Raw genomic sequence first — 19,554 nt, forward strand, 5'->3', positions numbered from 1 at the left:
ATACTACTTCGAGGCCCACACACCTCACTGGATCTTTCAAATACCTTAAAAACCAAAAGGTCCATGTGTACTATTTGCACCTTAAAAATCTCCTGTCCCTTTTCATAAGAGTAGGCATTTGCCCCAGTGTCCTTGGCCCAAATTCTTTACCTCCTGCCCCATTGCCATGCAGTGTGTTGAAATACAGCCACCTCTAGAGTGAAGGACAGCAGCCACCCTTGCAATGATGCTCTGCATAAGTGGCTTGTGTAGTGCTCTGGGGCCCACAGTCCTCATATACGAGTGTAAATAATTCATTAATTGTTATTATTACTTGGCTCCTTTGCCATTTTGAATGTAGCTACTGTGCTTTAATTCAATATCAATTGATTTCTGAAAAAAAACAACCCACCACAATATTGAGTGCTTTTGCTGCTATACATACCCACCGTACAGACTAACTGTTCTGTGGAGCCTTTATTCAGTGCAGAGTTAAGTGCATTGAAAGTGGCTGCTGCTGTTCCCAGGAGACTGGTTGTGCATCTTTACCCCTCACAGGGCATGTACAGCAGCTACTCTGTGAATGGCACTTAGGTAGTGTGTGTGTCACATGTGTGACATTAACAACTGTTTCCCTGTAATTCACAGATAACAAAACAAAAAGCTGCCTTAATACAGTAGCTCTCTACTAGGCTTGGAGTAGAGAAGATACGCAGCATGGGGCTAGAAACAGGTTCAGCTTTTCTAATGCCCCTCACTCCTGACCTGCAGTTATAGTCCTGGGCTCCCCACACAGCCCTGCCAACGCCCCTCACTCCTGCCCTGCAGTTGTTTCCCCCAGCCCAGCTCTTCCACTTCTGGACTCCACAGATCTCTCTGCCAGTGCGCCTCTCTCCTGCTTTGTAATCTTCTCTACGACTGCAGGCCTCTATTCCGCAACCCCTTGTCAGTGCACGTATCTCCTGAATTACAATGGCCTCTCCTCTCCTGGAATGCCATGCTGTTCTCTCAATGCACCCATCTCCTGATTTGTAATGCCCACCTGTCCTAGGGCCTCTCGCAGACAAACTGCTGCTTGGCGACCAGCAGAAATGAGGCAGAGGTCTCCAAAGCTGTTCTGCACATTAAAACCAAACAAGATTTGAACCCAAGTGGATGTGGAACTAGGCTACAGCAGAAAGCAGCTGTACTCCTTCACTCATACACGGGCCTCTTTCCTACCATTGTCCTGCCACAGGGCAGAAAGAGCCTGCAGAAGTTGCATGTTGCCACCAGCTGTACATTTATCCCCCGTCACTACTGCTGGGCAGCATACATGCTTGGTTCTGTCCTGCTGACCCCACTGCTCAGTGGATCTACCCCTGCCTCCTCCTGCACTCAGAGACTAGCCCCTTCCAGGGAGTTACTCAGGAAACAGCTGCAGCTTCCCACACTTGCAACATCTTGAGGCTTCCTTCCCTCAACTCTTATACCTTTGCTGCTAACATAGCTTTCCCGCCTCCCCCTGCTCCTGGTTAGATGGAGTGATTGGCAAGGCTAGGTGGGAGAGCCAAGCGCTTTCCATCCTCTCTTGGGAAGCTCCATGCCAAACAAAATTCTCCTAAGAAACCAGCGAATTTGTGAGAAAACACCTATTTAAGAGCAGAGGTGAAAAGGGCTAGATGCTTTTCTTCCCCTTAACACCTCCCTACCCCCTTCCTCCCACCTTGAAGGCCCACTTGCTGTCTCTTCATGGCCTGTTCAAATAAGGATTTGGACTCACTACACAGGAATTCGACATCGGGCATTTGTGGTGTCTTGGGTTTCTCTGGGTATATCTACGCTGCAAAAAACCCCACAAATACAACAACCCACAAACAAACAAACCAAAGACTCACAGCACCGAGTTTCAGACCCTGGGTTAATTGTTTTGGGCTCACGGGGCTTGGGTGACACGGGTAAGAACTATAGGGTAGATTGAAACCTGGCCAGAGGGAGGGTCTCAGAGGCCAGGCTCCAGCCTGAGCCCAAACATCTACACTGATTTTTTTGGCCCTGTAACTCAAGCCCAGTGAGTCAATAGACTTGGGGTCTGAGACTCAGTACTGCAGATTTTTCTTTGCAGTGTAGACATACCCTCTGTGTCATCAGACCATTTTCGTCAGGGAGCTATAGCCTCTCTCAAACTGAGCAGGAGAAGGAGTGTTGCCTAGCAGTTTAAACAGAAGACTGGAAGCTAGGGCATCTGGGTCCTGTCTCCAGCTCTGCCAACAATTCACTGTGCATCATTGGGCAAGTCATTTCACCTTGGTTTCTCTGTCTGTAAAACAGGAATAATAGCTTCACAGCCCCACTGTAAAGGTGAGTTAGTGAATTTTGGTAACATGATTTGAGATCCTATCACAGTTACTTAGATGCTACAGAGATAGATAGATGGAAGATATGGACCCCAAACTGGAAAATTCCAATCTGGATTTTGAACAGCCCATATGTTGCGGGTGTTCTGATCTGCAGTTTTAGTTTGACCCATTACAAAGATGAGTTTGCTCACAAAACTCAGACACAGATTTGGATTCTGAGCACCGCTAAAGTTTGGGATGCCTGGATGCGGGGTTCTGAGTCAGCCCACTTCTACTCCAAAAATTATGTTATTAAAAGAAGTGCTTGTGCAGCGCAGAGATGGCAAGGTCATCTCTGCTCCCCTAACCCCCCTCATCCCAAGCCTCGCGCAGGAAAGGAACCGAGGTCTCGCTCTTACCTGGCGAGATGCGCTGGCTGGAGGGGTCACCATGAGGCTCGTTGGGAATCCAGAGGGATTCTGCACCTGAACGTATCAGCTGGGGTGGTTCGCCAGCAGCTCCCACCGCAGGGAGGAAATGGGTCCGACCCGGCTACAAGCTCGCTAGCTCCCTCTCCGGAGCGCGCCAGCAGGTGCCCTGATGGGCAGGAGCTCACCAGACGTTCACCCGGCTCCAGGGTGGACCCTGCTCAGCCGCCCACTGGCTGGATCGAGCCCTTTTATAGGCAGCGCCGGGAATGCAGCTCCGCTCGTGGCTGTGCGAAGGAGCCTCCTTAAGGCAACCCTGCCGGAGGGCGGTCTGCAGAGTGGGGATGCACCGACGGGCATCCCGCTGGGCCACCTTAAGCAGGGAGCCGGGGAAGGGGTGCGAGGGGGGAAGACGAGAGGCGCGGAGGGTACCGGAGCGAAATGCGGCGCGCGCCCCTGCCCCGGAGTGCGGAGCCGCCGCGCGCCCCTGTGCAGCGAGTGACACTGGGCGCCCAGCGCGGGAGCGGGGAGGGGGGCTGGCTAATGCTGCCGCTGCCCCTCTGCCTCCCTCGCCTGGCGGGGCCAGGACTGTGACCGCTGGGCGCTCCCCTGTGCCTGCTCCGGCCGCAGGTCACTGCTGGGAGCGAGCTGCGTGTCCGGCTCCCTGCTGAGCTCTAGGCTGGGATCGCTGGGCAGGAGCAGCCGTCCTAGCCCCCAGCCCCAGCCGAGCCAATCGCATCCCTCCCCCACTACGGAAGGGAGTAACTCCACTGATCACTGTCCCATATGTACCCCCCTACTCGGGGTACAGAGCTGCATGGGGTCTGCCAACACCACACACTAGGCCAGGCCTCTGACTCAGGTTTGAGCCCAATCCTCTCTACCCTCCCCACACAAATCAGTCTGGCTCTGGTGAGTAAGCACTCAGAGCCTGGGTCCTAGAGACCCTGCTAGTGTGGGGGGTCAGATCCAACTGTGGCTTGGGTCCAAGCCCTGCCATTTTGCAGTGTGGACATGGCTCAAGCCACAAACCTGAGTCAGAAGGTCTGCATAGCACAGTATAGGCAGCAAAGAATCCTGTGGCACCTTATAGACTAACAGACGTTTTGGAGCATGAACTTTCGTGGGTGAATACCCACTTTGTCAGATGCATGTAGTGGAAATTTCCAGGGGCAGGTATATATATGCAAGCAAGCTAGAGATAACGAGATTAGTTCAATCAGGCAGGATGAGGCCCTGTTCTAGCAGTTGAGGTGTGAAAACCAAGGGAGGAGAAACTGGTTTTGTAGTTGGCAAGCCATTCACAGTCTTTGTTTAATCCTGAGCTGATGGTGTCAAATTTGCTGATGAACTGAAGCTCAGCAGTTTCTCTTTGAAGTCTGGTCCTGAAGTTTTTTTGCTGCAGAATGCCCACCTTAAGGTCTGCTGTAGTGTGGCCAGGGAAATTCTACAGGCCACTTCCCTCAGATCCCACTGAGGAATACACTAAGAAACTGCACCATCTACTCAGGACACTCCCTACACTAACACCGGAACAAATCAACATACCCTCAGAGCCCCGACCAGGATTATTCTATCCACTACCCAAGATCCACAAACCCAGAAATCCTGGACGCCCTATCATCTCGGGCATTGGCACTCTCACTGAAGGACTGTCTGGATATGTGGACTCTCTACTCACACCCTATGCCACCAGCACTCCCAGCTATCTCCGTGACACCACTGATTTCCTGAGGAAACTACAATGCATTGGTGACCTTCCAGAAAGCACCATCCTAGCCACCATGGATGTAGAGGCTCTCTACACAAACATCCCACACATAGATGGAATACAAGCTGTCAGGAACAGTATCCCTGATGATACCACAGCACAACTGGCTGCTGAGCTCTGTGCCTTCATCCTCACACACAACTATTTCAAATTTGATGACAATATATATCTCCAGATCAGTGGCACCGCTATGGGCACCCGCATGGCCCCACAATATGCCAATATTTTTATGGCTGACCTGGAACAACGCTTCCTCAGCTCTCGTCCACTCACGCCCCTTCTCTACCTACACTACATTGATGACATCTTCATCATCTGGACCCATGGGAAGGAGACTCTGGAAAAATTCCACCATGATTTCAACAGCTTCCACTCCACCATCAACCTCAGCCTGGACCAATCTACACGGGAGGTCCACTTCCTTGACACCACGGTACAAATAAGTGATGGTCACATTACCACCACCCTATACCGAAAACCTACTGACCGCTGTGCCTACCTTCATGCCTCCAGCTTCCATCCCGGGCACATCACATGATCCATTGTCTACAGCCAAGCACTGAGGTACAACCGCATCTGCTCTAACCCCTCAGACAGAGACCAACACCTACAAAATCTCCACCAAGCATTTTCAAAACTACAATACTCGCATGAGGAAATAAGGAAACAGATCAACAGAACCAGACATGTACCTAGAAGCCTCCTACTGCAAGACAAACCTAAGAAAGAAACCAGCAGGACTCCAATGGCCATCACATACAGTCTCCAGCTAAAACCCCTCCAACGCATCATCAGAGATCTACAACCCATCCTGGACAATGATCCCACACTTTCACAGGCCTTGGGTGGCAGGCCAGTCCTTGCCCACAGACAACCTGCCAACCTAAAACATATTCTCACCAGTAACTGCACACTGCACCATAGTAACTCTAGCTCAGGAACCAATCCATGCAACAAACTTCAATGCCAACTCTGCCCACATATCTACACCAGCAATACCATCACAGGACCTAACCAGATCAGCCACACCATCACCGGTTCATTCACCTGCACGTCCACCAATGTAATATACGCCATCATTTGGCAGCAATACCCCTCTGCTATGTACATCGGCCAAACTGGACAGTCTCTACGGAAAAGGATAAATGGACACAAATCAGATATTAGGAACGGCAATATACAAAAACCTGTAGGAGAACACTTCAATCTCCCTGGCCACACTATAGCAGACCTAAAGGTGGCCATCCTGCAGCAAAAAAACTTCAGGACCAGACTTCAAAGAGAAACTGCTGAGCTTCAGTTCATCAGCAAATTTGACACCATCAGCTCAGGATTAAACAAAGACTGTGAATGGCTTGCCAACTACAAAACCAGTTTCTCCTCCCTTGGTTTTCACACCTCAACTGCTAGAACAGGGCCTCAGCCTCCCTGATTGAACTAACCTCGTTATCTCTAGCTTGCTTGCATATATATACCTGCCCCTGGAAATTTCCACTACATGCATCTGACGAAGTGGGTATTCACCCACGAAAGCTCATGCTCCAAAACGTCTGTTAGTCTATAAAGTGCCACAGGATTCTTTGCTGCTTTTACAGATCCAGACTAACATGGCTACCCCTCTGATACGTAGCACAGTATGGACACATTAGCACAGCTATGAGATCCAGGTGCACTAATTGTAAGCGCAGGTTTACAATGCAATGTGGCTGCTTAAATGCAGGCTTGGAAACACCAAGTCTGCAAGCCCAGGTACCACAGATTTGGGTTTACAAGGAATGTAGACATAGCCATAGACACAGCAAAGTGTCAGTTTCTAGAACTCAGAGCTGCAATAGTTTTTACTATACCCCATCCAAATCTGCTCCTTCATTCATTCTGCTCTGCACACCAAGGGCAGGAGTAACTCTCCTGTATATCACCCTCTATCCACTTCACTTGCAAAGCCCTCTATGTTGGTACATGTGTCATTGGAGAGGCAGAGTTGCCTGTCTGTTCAAAAATCAGGAGTGCCCCCACCCCAAATTATGAGATAATATATGTCTATCTATGTTACTTATGTGGCCCTGTTTCCATAGTATCTGAGCATCTCACAACTTTTATGTGGGTTGGCTGACTTGGGGCAAGTCACATCCCCTCTCTGTGCCTCAGTTTCTCCATCTGTAAAATGAAGCTAATGATTCCAACCTCCTTTGTAAAGTGCTTTAAAATCAACTGATGAAAAGCACTTGATTAGAGCTAGATATTATTATGCTCACAGCAATCCTGCGATGTAGGGCAGTGCTATTATCCTCATTGTACAGACAGGGAACAGTAAGGGGCTTGCACAAAAAGTCTGCAGTAGAGAAGGGAATCTGAACCTCTGGCTCTCAAATTCTAGGTTAGGACCACTGGGCCATCTGTTCCTATCAAACAGTGGGTGTGAGGAGGTTGCATTTGCTTTCCGAACCTCTAGGCTCAGCTTGGGTCATGGTTTCCAGATTTTCTCTGCAATAACCAGGGCAAGAATCTTACTTTTAAAAAAATGACTCCCATGCAGACTCTGAATTGCAGCAGTGGCGGGATTTAAGAAAAACACCAAATATCATGAGAGATGTAATAGAATTGTGAGAGTTGTCAACACTGAGCATAGTCTAGCCAACTGAGCACAAGTGTGGGAGTCACAAAACTCCTGGACTCAGACTCCATGACCTTGCACTCTCTGTGCCTCCGTTTCCCGGCTTGTAAAGTAGGATGTGAAAATACTGCCTTTTCAGGGAACTTGAGAGGATTAGTTAGACCCAGCACTCTTTCCCTTCCTCAGAGACTCAGAGAGGTTCCACTACAGGGCTCTCTGAACTAGCACCAGTAGCAGTGGTGGCAAGCACTGGCTTCCAGCTGGGAGCAGGTCAGTTGGGTGGGGACAGATCCCCTCCATTGGAGGGGTGGTGGGTCAAAGGAGGAATTGGTGGGTCTCCTTTTATTTTTGTGATTGGTGCCTCTCCTCTCCACAGGCTGGCTGCCTCCCTTGGCTAGTTTGTTTCAGGGCAGAAGGGTCAAGTGGGGCTTCAAGTTTCCCAAGGGAGGTGGTAGAAGAATGACTTATGGCTTGTCCACACTTACAGCGCCGTGCCACTGTAGGGCTTAGTGAAGACACTACCTATGCCAACGGGTGAGCTTCTCCCATGGAAGTAGGTACTCCACCTCCACGAGAGGCCATACCTATGTTGACAAGAGAAGCCCTCCCATCAGTGTAGCGCTGTCTACACTGGGAGTTATGTCGGGATAACACCATCATTCTGGGGCGTGGACGTAGTTATACCAACATAAGTTTGCAGAATAGACCAGGGCTTAGTTCTCTTCCTTTAGCAGCTGTTCAAGCTCCAGGCTGGGGCTGAGCAGGCATAGAATCATGGGACTGGAAAGGACCTTGAGAGGTCATCTAGTCCAGTCCCCTGCACTCATGGCGGGACTAAGTATTATCTAGACCATCCCTGACAAGTGTTTATCCAACCTGCTCTTAAAAGTCTCCAATGATGGAGATTCCACAACTTCCCTAGGCAATTTATTGCAGTGCTTAACCATCTGACAGTTAGGAAGTTTTTCCTAACGTCCAACCTAAACCTTCCTTGCTGCAATTTAAGCCCATTGTTCTTGTCCTATACTCAGAGGTTAAGAAGAACAATTTTTCTCCCTCTGCCTTGAAAACTTGAAAACTCCTTCCTGCTTGAAACCAGTTATCATGTACTCTCTCAGTCTTCTCTTCTCCAGACTAAACAAACCCAAGTTTTTCAATCTTCCCTCATAGGTCATGTTTTCTAGACCTTTAATCATTTTTGTTGCTTTTCTCTGGACTTTCTCCAATTTGTCCACATCTTTTCTGAAATTTGGTGCCCAGAACTGGATACAATACTCTAGCTGAGGCCTAATCAGAGCAGAGTAGAGCGGAAGAATTATTTCTTGTGTCTGGCTTACAACACTCCTGCTAATACATCCCAGAATGATGTTTACTTTTTTTGCAACAGTGTTACATTGTTGGCTCATATTTACTTTGTGATCCACTATGACCCCCCCAGATCCCTTTCTGCAGTACTCCTTCCTAGGCAGTCATTTCCCATTTTGTATGTGTGCAACTGCTTGTTCTTTCCTGCATGTAGCAGCAGGGTTAGAGATGCACTGTAATAGCTAGAGGACCTCAATCCAGTCCAGCAGCAACTCAGCCCTAACTTCTCTCCTCCTCACAGGCTGCTGTGGGACAGGGTCAGGGACTGTACAGTGCATCCTCCGCATGCTTCTAGAGGCTCTGATGAAGGATGCAAGATGGGAGTTCCTTTTGCTGAAATTTCCACGTCTCGGCATCCTCAGTGACCACAACCTGTGGTGCAGCAGCTGCCTGAGCAAGCAGCAGCTGACTCACCCTCAGCCAGGGCTGAACAGTTGAATGAGCTGAGGTGGCCCTGAATTCAGTGGCAGCAGGATCACCCTCAGATCAGCTGCGCAAAAAGCTTTGAGATCCTTGGCTGGAAGGTGCCATAGAAGGACAATGAGTTATTCTAGCTCCCTGCGGGAGCCTTCAAATCCCCGCTGTTCTGGGAACACGGATTACAGAAAGCACCTTCATAGAAAGACATCAAATGGAATTTTACAACCAAAATGACATTTACAGAACTAGAACACGTAGGGGAACTAAAAGCTGGCAGATCAGTATGTGCAGCCAGACGTTTGCTCAGTGCAAATGCCCAAAGGGTGCTTGGCACTGTGCTTATTCATTAATCTGCAGGCCTTTCTGTGGTGCACACCAGATGCACCGAGCATCTGTAGGTGCCCTGGCCTCTCTGCACTTGCTTCGCTCTCAGCTTAGCTCGTAAATCTCAGCCCAGTTGAACCAACTGCGCTCAAGTTTAATCAATCCAGCCCTAACCTCACAAGTTCCTTTCCCCAGACTAGGGGCTATTCAGACCTGGGGATGCTTCGACTACAAGTCTAGATACAATCATCAGGAGTGATGTTGCTGGGCAGAAGAGCCAGGTGTGCCTTCCCCTATGTGGGGGTATCAGGAAATGACCAGATGTTTCCCCAACAGATGGCTCAGAAGAAGCTTATCTTTCTGAATTGGTTCCTTAATAGCCCTGTGTTCTGGGAATTAATTAGCAGGAGAGAGGCAGCTGCACAAGGAATCTCAATCTCAAGTACTTATAATGATCCCCATTAGCCTAGTATCTGAATCTTCACAACACCTCATGAGATAGGGCGGTGCTATTGTCCCTATTTTAAAGATGGGGAATGGAGGCACTGAGAGACTAAAGTGATTTGCTCAAGATCACAGAGGAAGTCTATGGCAGAAAAGGGACTTGTACCAAAGTCTCCCAAAATTTCTGCTAGTGCTCTAACTACTGGACAATCCTTCTTCTCTAAGAAGAAGCCTCTTAAAAAGCATGTTCTGGGAGCATCCGTCTACTGGAGTGAGAACAGGAGGAAGAATTTAGGTCCAAATCTACTGGAATGTCTGGTCAGAAGCCAAACTTCTCTGGGTTTTCTGCTCTGAACTCTCCCTTTTTATGAGGGATGTTCTTTACCTCTGACCTGAATATCCCTTTGTCACACACAAAACATGTTTAAGCTGTGTGTCTAGAGGTTAGAGCAGAAGGCTGTGGAGTCAATACTCAGAAGTTGTATTTCTTGCTTGGGGAAGGGAGTGTTGTCTATGGGTTAGAGCAGGAGGCATGTGAGTCATGACTCTTGACTCTAGTTTGTCATTGGGGAAGGTGGGGGGCAGGTAGTATTTCTAGTTGTTAGAGCACAGGACTGGCAGTTAGTGCTCCTGGGTTGTGTTCATGGCTCTCCCACTGATTTGCTGTTACTGTGCAGTGCCTCAGTTTCCTCATCTGTGAAATAGGGATGAAAATTCTGACCTAGCTCACAGGGGTATTGTGAGGGTAAACCCACTGATGTATGTAAAGAGTTTTGAGGTCCTCAGGTGACAGGTGCTAAAAATGGGTGAATTATTTCATAGATTCATAGATTCTAGAACTGGAAGAGACCTCAAGAGGTCATCAAATCCAGTGCCCTGCCCTCATGGTAGGACCAATACTTTCTAGACCATCCTGGATAGGCATTTATCTAACCTACTCTTAAATATCTCCAGAGATGGAGATTCCACAACCTCCCCAGGCAATTTATCCCAATGTTTAACCACCCTGACAGCTAGGAATTTTTTCCTAATGTCCAACCTAAACCTCCCTTGCTGCAGTTTAAGCCCATTGCTTCTTGTTCTATCATTGGAGGCTAAGGTGAACAAGTTTTCTCCCTCCTCCTGATGACACCCTTTTAGATACCTGAAAACTGCTAGCATGTCCCCTCTCAGTCTTCTCTTTTCCAAACTAAACAAACCCAATTCTTTCAGTCTTCCTTCACAGTCATGTTCTCAAGACCTTTAATTATTCTTGTTGCTCTTCTCTGGACCCTCTCCAGTTTCTCCACATCTTTCTTGAAATGCGGTGCCCAGAACTGGACACAATACTCCAGTTGAGGCCTAACCAGCGCAGAGTAGAGTGGAAGAATGACTTCTTGTGTCTTGCTCACAACACACCTGTTAATGCATCCCAGAATCACGTTTGCTTTTTTTGCAACAGCATCACACAGTTGACTCATATTTAGCTTGTGGTCCACTATAACTGCTAGATCCCTTTCTGCCGTACTCCTTCCGAGACAGTCTCTTCCCATTCTGTATGTGTGAAACTGATTGTTCCTTCCTAGGTGGAGCACTATGCATTTGTCTTTATTAAACTTCATCCTGTTTACCTCAGACCATTTCTCCAATTTATCCAGATCATTTTGAATTATGACCCTATCCTCCAAAGCAGTTGCAAGCCCTCCTAGTTTGGTATCATCTGCAAACTTAATAAGTGTACTTTCTATGCCAATATCTAAATCGTTGATGAAGATATTGAACAGAGCCCGTCCCAAAACAGACCTCTGCAGAACTCCGCTTGTTATACCTTTCCAGCAGGATTGGGAACCATTAATAACTACTCTCTGAGTATGGTTATCCAGCCAGTTATGCACCCACCTTATAGTAGCCCCATCTAAGTTGTATTTGCCTAGTTTATTGATAAGAATATCATGCGACACCATATCAAATGCCTCACTAAAGTCTAGGTATACCACATCCACCGCTTCTCCCTTATCCACAAGACTTGTTATCCTATCAAAGAAAGCTATCAGATTGGTTTGACATGATTTGTTCTTTACAAATCCATGCTGGCTATTCCCCATCACCTTACCACCTTCCAAATGTTTGCAGATGATTTCCTTAATTACTTGCTCCATTATCTTCCCTGGCACAGAAGTTAAACTAACTGGTCTGTAGTTTGCTGGGTTGTTTTTATTTCCCTTTTTATAGATGGGCACTATATTTGCCCTTTTCCAGTCTTCTGGAATCTCTCTGTCTCCCATGATTTTCCAAAGATAATAGCTAGAGGCTGAGATACCTCCTCTATTAGCTCCTTGAGCATTCTAGGATGCACTTCATCAGGCCCTGGTGACTTGCAGGCATCTAACTTTTCTAAGTGATTTTTAACTTATTCTTTTTTTATTTTATTTTCTAAACCTGCTCTCTTCCCATTAGCATTCAGTATCTTTTAAGAACATGAGAATGGCCATACTGGGCTAGACCAATGGTCCTTCTAGCTGAATAGCCTGTCTTCCAATAGTGGCCAATGCCAGGTTCTTCAGAAGAAATGAACAGAACAGGGTATTTATCAAGTGAGCCATCCCATCATCCAGTCCCAGCATATGTCAGTCAGAGGCCTAGAGGCACCCAGAGCATGGAGTTGTATCCCTGACCATCTTGGTTAATAGCCATGGATGAATCTATCCTCCACGTGTTTGTATGTGTTTTATTTCTGTGAGTTATTGTTATTCAGTTTATTTTTCATCAGCATGCCTTGCTGTACTTGGCATGGTGCCAGAGTCAGGGCAGATTCATGGACACATAATTGATGCCTGAAATGGTAAATCACGAAGCCGAAGTGATGGGAAATGTTTACTGACTGTGCTTTAACGGAACGAGCTGCGCATCATTTCTGAGCCTCTGGAGTCTTGATGCATCTGGGCTATGCTGCTGCAGCTGCTGCCGTCTGTCCTGGCTTCTGCAGGCTGCTGCTGCACACTGCACATGGCACATTTGAGGCATTCTTTAGGGCTAGGGGTAGCTTACCCATTCCCTGTCATGCCCCTTCCTCGGCCAGGCCATTGCGGGAGACACCTAGACAGCAGGGTGTTGGAGGGACAGTGCAAGCTGAGCATCACTTGTGCCAGCCCATTGAAATCTTGGGATGGTGAGTAGAGCTAGGGCCGGCTCCAGGGGTTTTGCCGCCCCAAGGACCACAAAAAAAAAAAAGCCGTGATTGCGATCTGCGGCAATTCAGCGGGAGGTTCTTTGCTCCGACCTGGAGTGAAGGACCCTCCGCTGAATTGCCACCCAATAGCTGGATCTGCTGCCCCTCTCCGGAGTGGCCGCCCCAAGCACCTGCTTGCTAAGCAGGTGCCTGGAGCCGGCCCTGTGTAGAGCCCACCAATGTGATGGAAGGCCAGTGGAGAACCCAGGCAAACTTCCAGAAGGAGCTCCTCAGAGACTGGATCCTCTGCTTGTCCACAGGACAGGACCAGCATAGGCAGCTGCAGGGCAAGATTGCCCCTACCTGCCCACTAATGTAATTCAATCTCAGTTCAATCTCCAGGGCCCATTTAGTACTTGACTTCCCCTAAGATTGTCAACGAAGGACCCAGGTGAGGGGTGATTCTATGCTGTGGTCACCTCGTCACTAGCAGCTAGACTAAGAACTCATCAGCTCAATCCATTTAGGCCACTGAAGAGCTGTCAGATGTTACTAACTTACAGACAGTACCTACATGGGCTAGGGTCATTAAGCATTACTAATTAATAGTATTACTGAGAACATCCCATGGCCCCTCTGTAGCCTCTTTTATGCAGGGATTTATAAAATTTCCTTACAAATAGTGAATTAAACTTCACTTTGGAGGCAGGGAAATATTATGATCCCTAAAAACAATGAGAAGTACGGTGGCACCTTAAAGACTAACAGATTTATTTGGGCATAAGCTTTTGTGAGTAAAAAACCCACTTCTTCAGATGCCCAAAAGAAGAAGTGGGCTTTTTACCCACAAAAACTTATGCCCAAATAAATCTGTTAGTCTTTAAGGTGCCATTGGACTCCTTGTTGTTTTTATGGATACAGACTAACAGGGCTACCCCTCTGATAGCTGGCATTATGGTCCCTAATGTACAGATGGGGAAACCGAAGCACAGAGCAGGGAAGTGGCTTTCTCAAGGTCACACAGTGAATTAGTGTCAGAGGTAAGACTATAACGCAAGCCTCCCAACTACCTGTGCCTTGCTTTAACCACCAGACAATTCTCCTCCTTCCAGGAACAAAATAGCCTGTTGAACCATCCCTTCCCATTGCCTTCTGTATAGAGAGACATTTCCTAACTGCTTCAGTTCTTCCCAGGCTTCCTGCCTTTAGGGCTTGGTGAACAAATGACTAGGGGTGGGGGGTGTCAGGTGTTTATCTCCCAAGGTTTCAGCTGTGTCAGCATCACTCTCCTTATTGTGAATCAGGCTCAGAAAATGCATGTTCGAACAACTGGTCCTTGATCTAAACCTGCCATCCTTTGAACAGCATGGTCTTCGGGAAGGCATCAGTGAAGCAGCCAGCGGTTGCAGCCTGAAGAAAGCTGGAAAGCTGCACTGCCAGCTTTGCAGTTTCATTTCTCTCCTCCTAGCTGCAATAGAACTACATACTCATCAAACTATTTCTGCTACAGGCTGGGGAGGAAGAAAGCGAGATGAGCGTTAGTTCTATTTTTAAATGCTTGGAAGGCCCTCAGATACTGTAATAATAGGGGCCATGTAAGTACCTAGCTAGACAGACAGATTGTTGTGTGGTAAATGCATCTGTTATTCTTGAGCTTGAAGGGAGCTTTTCTTCATCACACAGGCGAAGGACTGGTTTGCTTGGGAGATTCAGTTACAGAGTTATGCCCTGTATTCCCAGTGTTCTGCAGTTCCTAGCCCCCCATGGGACACAGCTACTGCAGAGGGAATCCGAGAGTACCACCAAAGCATCAGTTCACTTATGGTTCCTGTCTATATATGAGTGCAAGTAGGTGTCTGTGTGTGGGGGGTGCACATAGCAACCTGCATGTGTAGGTGTGTGCATGCTGGCCCCTGTGTGTGCATGTGTACATAGGTCTCCAGGACATGTGCACACAGAAGTGCCCACATTTTCACATGTGCATACACATAGGACCCCATACGTGTATCTAGCTTTCAGCTCGGGTCCATTGATGAAGAGAGGGGGCGTTTGGCACTGAATGAACACAGAGGCTCAGTAAACCCTTCTGTTCTCAGATAGGGAGGGAAAAACTGTCACTCTAAGACTTGAGGTTCTTTGGGGGAATGTACGGGGAAACCCAGCACTAGAGGTAGCTAGAGATTGACTTCTGCTCATCCCACAAGAGGGAGGGAGTGAACCCAGTTATACTGATGGCGAGGTTCAAGAAAATCCCAGGCTGAATGATTGCAGCCTGAATTTTCCTAGTCCAGGTAGCATGTGAAAAATGAGCACTGTTCACCACCAGAATCCCAGGGTGCTATGCTGGACAGCCTCAGGTTCCCCATACCTAGTACGTGGCACAGCAGTGAACTCCGTGCCCAGTCAGGGGGTGGCAGTATGTGGATTATCACTGTCATATTCTAACCTTAAGGAAAAAACCTACAGTAAGAAAATATGTATTGATCTTTGTATAGATTTCTGAGCCATCCTGTAAAATTGACTAGAGAGTTATATCCCTGCTATAGAATTCAATAGGACAGCTAAAAGAAAAGCTCCACAGAAAGGAAATCATTCGCTGTTAAATTCTGTACGTTTAAATAATAGTTTCTACATCAGCATCATCCCTATTAATTCCTGTCCAGACAGAAAGCTATTAGTACTGTGCCTTTATAAAGTGACTACCTAAATGAGCCATCAGTCAAGAATACAGGTCAGCTTCTCAACTCCATGACACCAGTTTTACGTCGGTATAACTCCACTGACCTCTATGGTGTAAAAAGTGGCATGAGAGAGTAGACAATCAGGCCCTTTATCTACCACTTTACTAGAAAGCCTGCAAACACTTAGTAACTGACTGGCCAGAGCAAGGTGTTAGTACCGTTATACAAGGCACTGTGAGACCTCATCTGGAATACTGTGTGCAGTTCTGGTTTCCCCTGTTTAAGAAGGATGAATTCAAACTGGAACAGGTACAGAGAAGGGCTACTAGGATGATCCAACGAATGGAAAACCTGTCTTATGAAAAGCGACTCAAAGAGCTTTGCTTGTTTAGCCTAACCAAAAGAAGGTTGAGGGGGGATATGATTGCTCTCTATAAATATATCAGAAGGATAAATATTAGGGAGGGAGAGGAATTATTTAAGCTTAATACCAATGTGGACACAAGAACAAATGGATATAAACTGGACACTAGAAAGTTTAGACTTGAAATTAGACGAAGGTTTCTAACCATTAGAGGAGTGAAATTCTGGAACAGCCTTCCAAGGGGAGTAGTGGGGGCAAAAGACATATCTGGCTTTAAGACTAAGCTTGATAAGTGTATGAAAGGGATGGTATGATGGGATAGCCTAATTTTGGCAATTAATTTGGCAACTGATCTTTGATTATCAGCAGGTAAGTATGCCCAGTGGTTTGTGATGGGATGTTAGATGGGGTGGGATCTGAGTTACTGCAGGGAATTCTTTCCTGGATGCTGGCTGGTGAGTCTTGCCCACATGCTTAGGGTTTAGCTGATCGTCATATTTGGTGTCGGGAAGGAATTTTCCTCCAGGGCAGGTTGGCAGAGGCCCTGAAGGTTTTTCACCTTCCACTGCAGCATGGGGCACGGGTCACTTGCTAGAGGATTCTCTGCACCTTGAGGTCTTCAAACCACAATTTGAGGACTTCAATAACTCAGACATAGGTTAGGGGTTTGTTACAGGAGTGGGTGGGTGAGATTCTGTGGCCTGCATTGTGCAGGAGGTCAGACTAGATGATCATAATGGTCCTTTCTGACCTTAAAGTCTATGAGTCTATGAGCAAGCCTATACACTGTGTTGTAACAGCCAGTATTAAGGAGATATTAATCTGATATAAAAATGATGTGAACTGTGCTGCTTCTTATGGACAACTTTACAAACACAGATGGCAAATTCTGCTTTCACCCCAGTTCAGGCAACGGTGCATCCTCTGCCTGTTTTTTCAGGCGGAGGGAGGGGAAAGAGAAGAGAAGGCAGCTGTCACACAGCTACCCTCTGATATGAGAAAGTAACTTCTGTTTCTCAGCTTCTCTGTGCTCTGCATCTTTCATCAAAATGGAATTAACTAAGACTTGCTTTTATACAGAAGGAATGAATGGACTGAGTAAGGGTCAAATAGTGCTGCATGCAAAGGCTGAAACTTGCCTCACACAGCACTGGCTTGTTCTGGAAGCACAATGATTGTCAGTCATACACGTGCTCAAAGATCTCACTCCTCTCCTCACACATGGGGGCAGAGTCCACAGGCCCGGGAGGGCGAACAGGCAGCTGTAAAGGTGGCAACAGGGCTGGCTCCAAGTTTTTTGCCGCCTCAAGCAAAAAAATTTTCCCGTGCCCCCCCTGGCCCCGCCCCAACTCTGCCCCTTCCTCACCCCATTCCAACCCCTTCCCCAAATTCCTGGCCCCGCCTCCTCCCCCGGGTGCACCGCATTTCCCTTTCTACTCCTCCCTCCCAGACAAGCCTGGGAGGGAGAAGGGAGAAGCGGAGCAGCGGCGTGCTCGAGGGAGGAGGCAGAGGTGAGCTGGGGGGGAGCAGTTCCTCTGCCCTCTCCATGGTTACATCCTGCAGCCCTCCCTGTGTCCCCCACTGCCGCAGCTCACCTCTGCACCGCCTGCTCTCCTGAGCGCGCCACCCCTGCTCTGCTTCTCCCCTCTCCTTCCCAGGCTTGCCACAAAACAGCTGATTCGCGCTGCAAACCTGGGAGGGAGGGGAGAGAAGCGGAGCTCACCTCCACTCAGGACCAGCTCCCGGCTTTTTGCACCTCAAGCAAAAAAAAATAAAATAAAAGGAGCCAGAGTGCCGCACCTTGGAAAGTGCCGCCCCAAGCACATACTTGGAGCACTGATGCCTAGAGCCGGCCCTGGGTGGCAAAGCAAATACTACCTTCCAGCACCAGCCAGGAGTCTTCTGATGGCTGAGCTGAGTTTTTCTTTGCTTGAGTTAGAGATAGGCCCGGGTCACCAAGTTTGGATTTTGATTTGGACTTAAACTTTCCTGAAGTTTGAGTGGTGTTTGGATCCATGGTTTTGGTTCTTCCCATTACAGCGGTGCAACCAAACCACCATATTTGGGTCTGGATCTGGACCGTCTCCAAGCCTGGCTGTGTTCAGAACCAGGGTTAGGGTTTGGGTAATAGATCTAGTTCTGATCTGCCGACCTAATCTGGAATGATCACCATTAATCCGTGTGGATTTTACTGACCCCATGACTGACACAGCATAAGCATGTGAAAAAATCTTACATGCATGTGCTGGATGCTTTTAAACATGCATTGTTACAACAATCTTCTCTCTAACATGGAGTTGCAGAAACATCTAAGGAGCTAGGCAATTGTACTGGTTGTTTGCATGCAGCCATTTGCTACAGCTCCAGAGATTCCTCTCAGTATCAGATGCTCATGCTGGTAGAGCATTTGCAGGGCAGGTGGCTGAGCCTGGGCAGGCCAGCCCCAGAGGAGCCTGGGTGATGCCCAGAGGTGCATGGGGCCAGTCCTAGAGGCAGCTGGGCCAAACCTGGCAGGGTGGGCAGGCCCAACTCTAGAGGCAGCTGGGCCAGAGTCAGCAGGCAGTGGTGCTATTTGTGTGATGATGTTGTCTGCCAAACTGACCCTATGATGTCTGGGTCAGGCTTGGCAGCTATTACCTGTCTGGTTCAGGTAGGCTCAGATTCCTACCTAGCAAGGCAGCCTGGGAAGTGTTCTTTCAGTTTATTTACTCTATGCACTGACTTTCTGGAGAGCTCCTGGCCTTTGCTCAGGCCAAGATGGTCACTGCTATGGGTTGGGGGCACAAGAGAAAGAGCCTGATGCCGAGTTCTGTTATTAATAGGTTGGTTTGCAGTGCAGAAGTTAACGTGTCCTTATGTAGTGCAGGCGAGGAGACTGCTAGCACATGGGGATCAGTGAGGTGTAAAGTGCTTTATAAGTGCTAAGGTTGATGGGTACTCTACAGACGGAGCAATCGATGGAAGGATACACAGATTAAGTGATTATTAGTAAAAGTATCTCAAGCTTAAAGCTGCCCTCATGAAGCATTAAGTGGGGGCAAGCAACCTAACTGGGTTTAAGACGGAGCTTGATACATTTATGAATGGGATTATGTGAGGGGGTTGCCTGTGACAGCAGGGGACTAGAGTGGATGACCCATGAGGTCCCTTTTGGTCCTACGTTCCTGTGTAAGCACTTGTCCTGCACGGCCAACATATGTGTCCAGTCTCTGCACTGCAACATTGTGTCTGCATGTTGAGCTGCAGCGTCAGAAGGCAACACTGGGATGTCATGTGGTGGGACGACAGCAGGTGAGTTCTGAAAGTTCGGAGGACCCTGGAATAGCCTCCAAGCTGATTGTGCTGGGGGTGATGCTGATGTTGCGCACTGAAAATCGAGACAGTTCAGTACACGCTGAACTGGGTAACACACCTGAACAAGCTTTCTTTGCCAAGGACCAGCATGAATTCATTACAGTTAGTTGGTGAGCTCCCTTCCGCCACTTCTGCTGCCCCACCAGTAACTTCTTCCTAGGCCTCAAGAGGCCACTCTGTAGAGGCGACTGAAACAGCAGTTCAGTCTTTGGCTTTGTTCGGCGCCAGGGCCCTCCTGCACACCGACCCAGGCAATGGTTGTCATTGTGCTGGCTTAGCAGCTACTTTCAGGGAGCAGCGCGGGGAGGGTGGATGTGATATGCTGACATCACACATCAATCCCA

The 19,554-nt window shown here is 48.1% G+C and overlaps 1 protein-coding gene across 4 annotated transcripts in view; it reads right to left on the reverse strand.

Annotated features, from left to right (window-relative positions):
* LOC127054303 (galactosylgalactosylxylosylprotein 3-beta-glucuronosyltransferase 1-like) overlaps window positions 1-2,929 on the reverse strand; it is a 47,798-nt gene extending 44,869 nt beyond the window's left edge. For all 4 annotated transcript variants that reach the window (XM_050960404.1, XM_050960403.1, XM_050960395.1 and 1 more), the window contains exon 1: window positions 2,717-2,929. The gene's annotated coding sequence lies outside the window, so the exon portion shown is untranslated. The remainder of the gene's footprint in view (window positions 1-2,716) is intronic.
* Window positions 2,930-19,554: the final 16,625 nt, after the last annotated feature.

Source organism: Gopherus flavomarginatus, chromosome 1 (genome assembly GCF_025201925.1).
Source record: "Gopherus flavomarginatus isolate rGopFla2 chromosome 1, rGopFla2.mat.asm, whole genome shotgun sequence".
Classification (NCBI taxonomy): domain Eukaryota; kingdom Metazoa; phylum Chordata; order Testudines; family Testudinidae; genus Gopherus; species Gopherus flavomarginatus.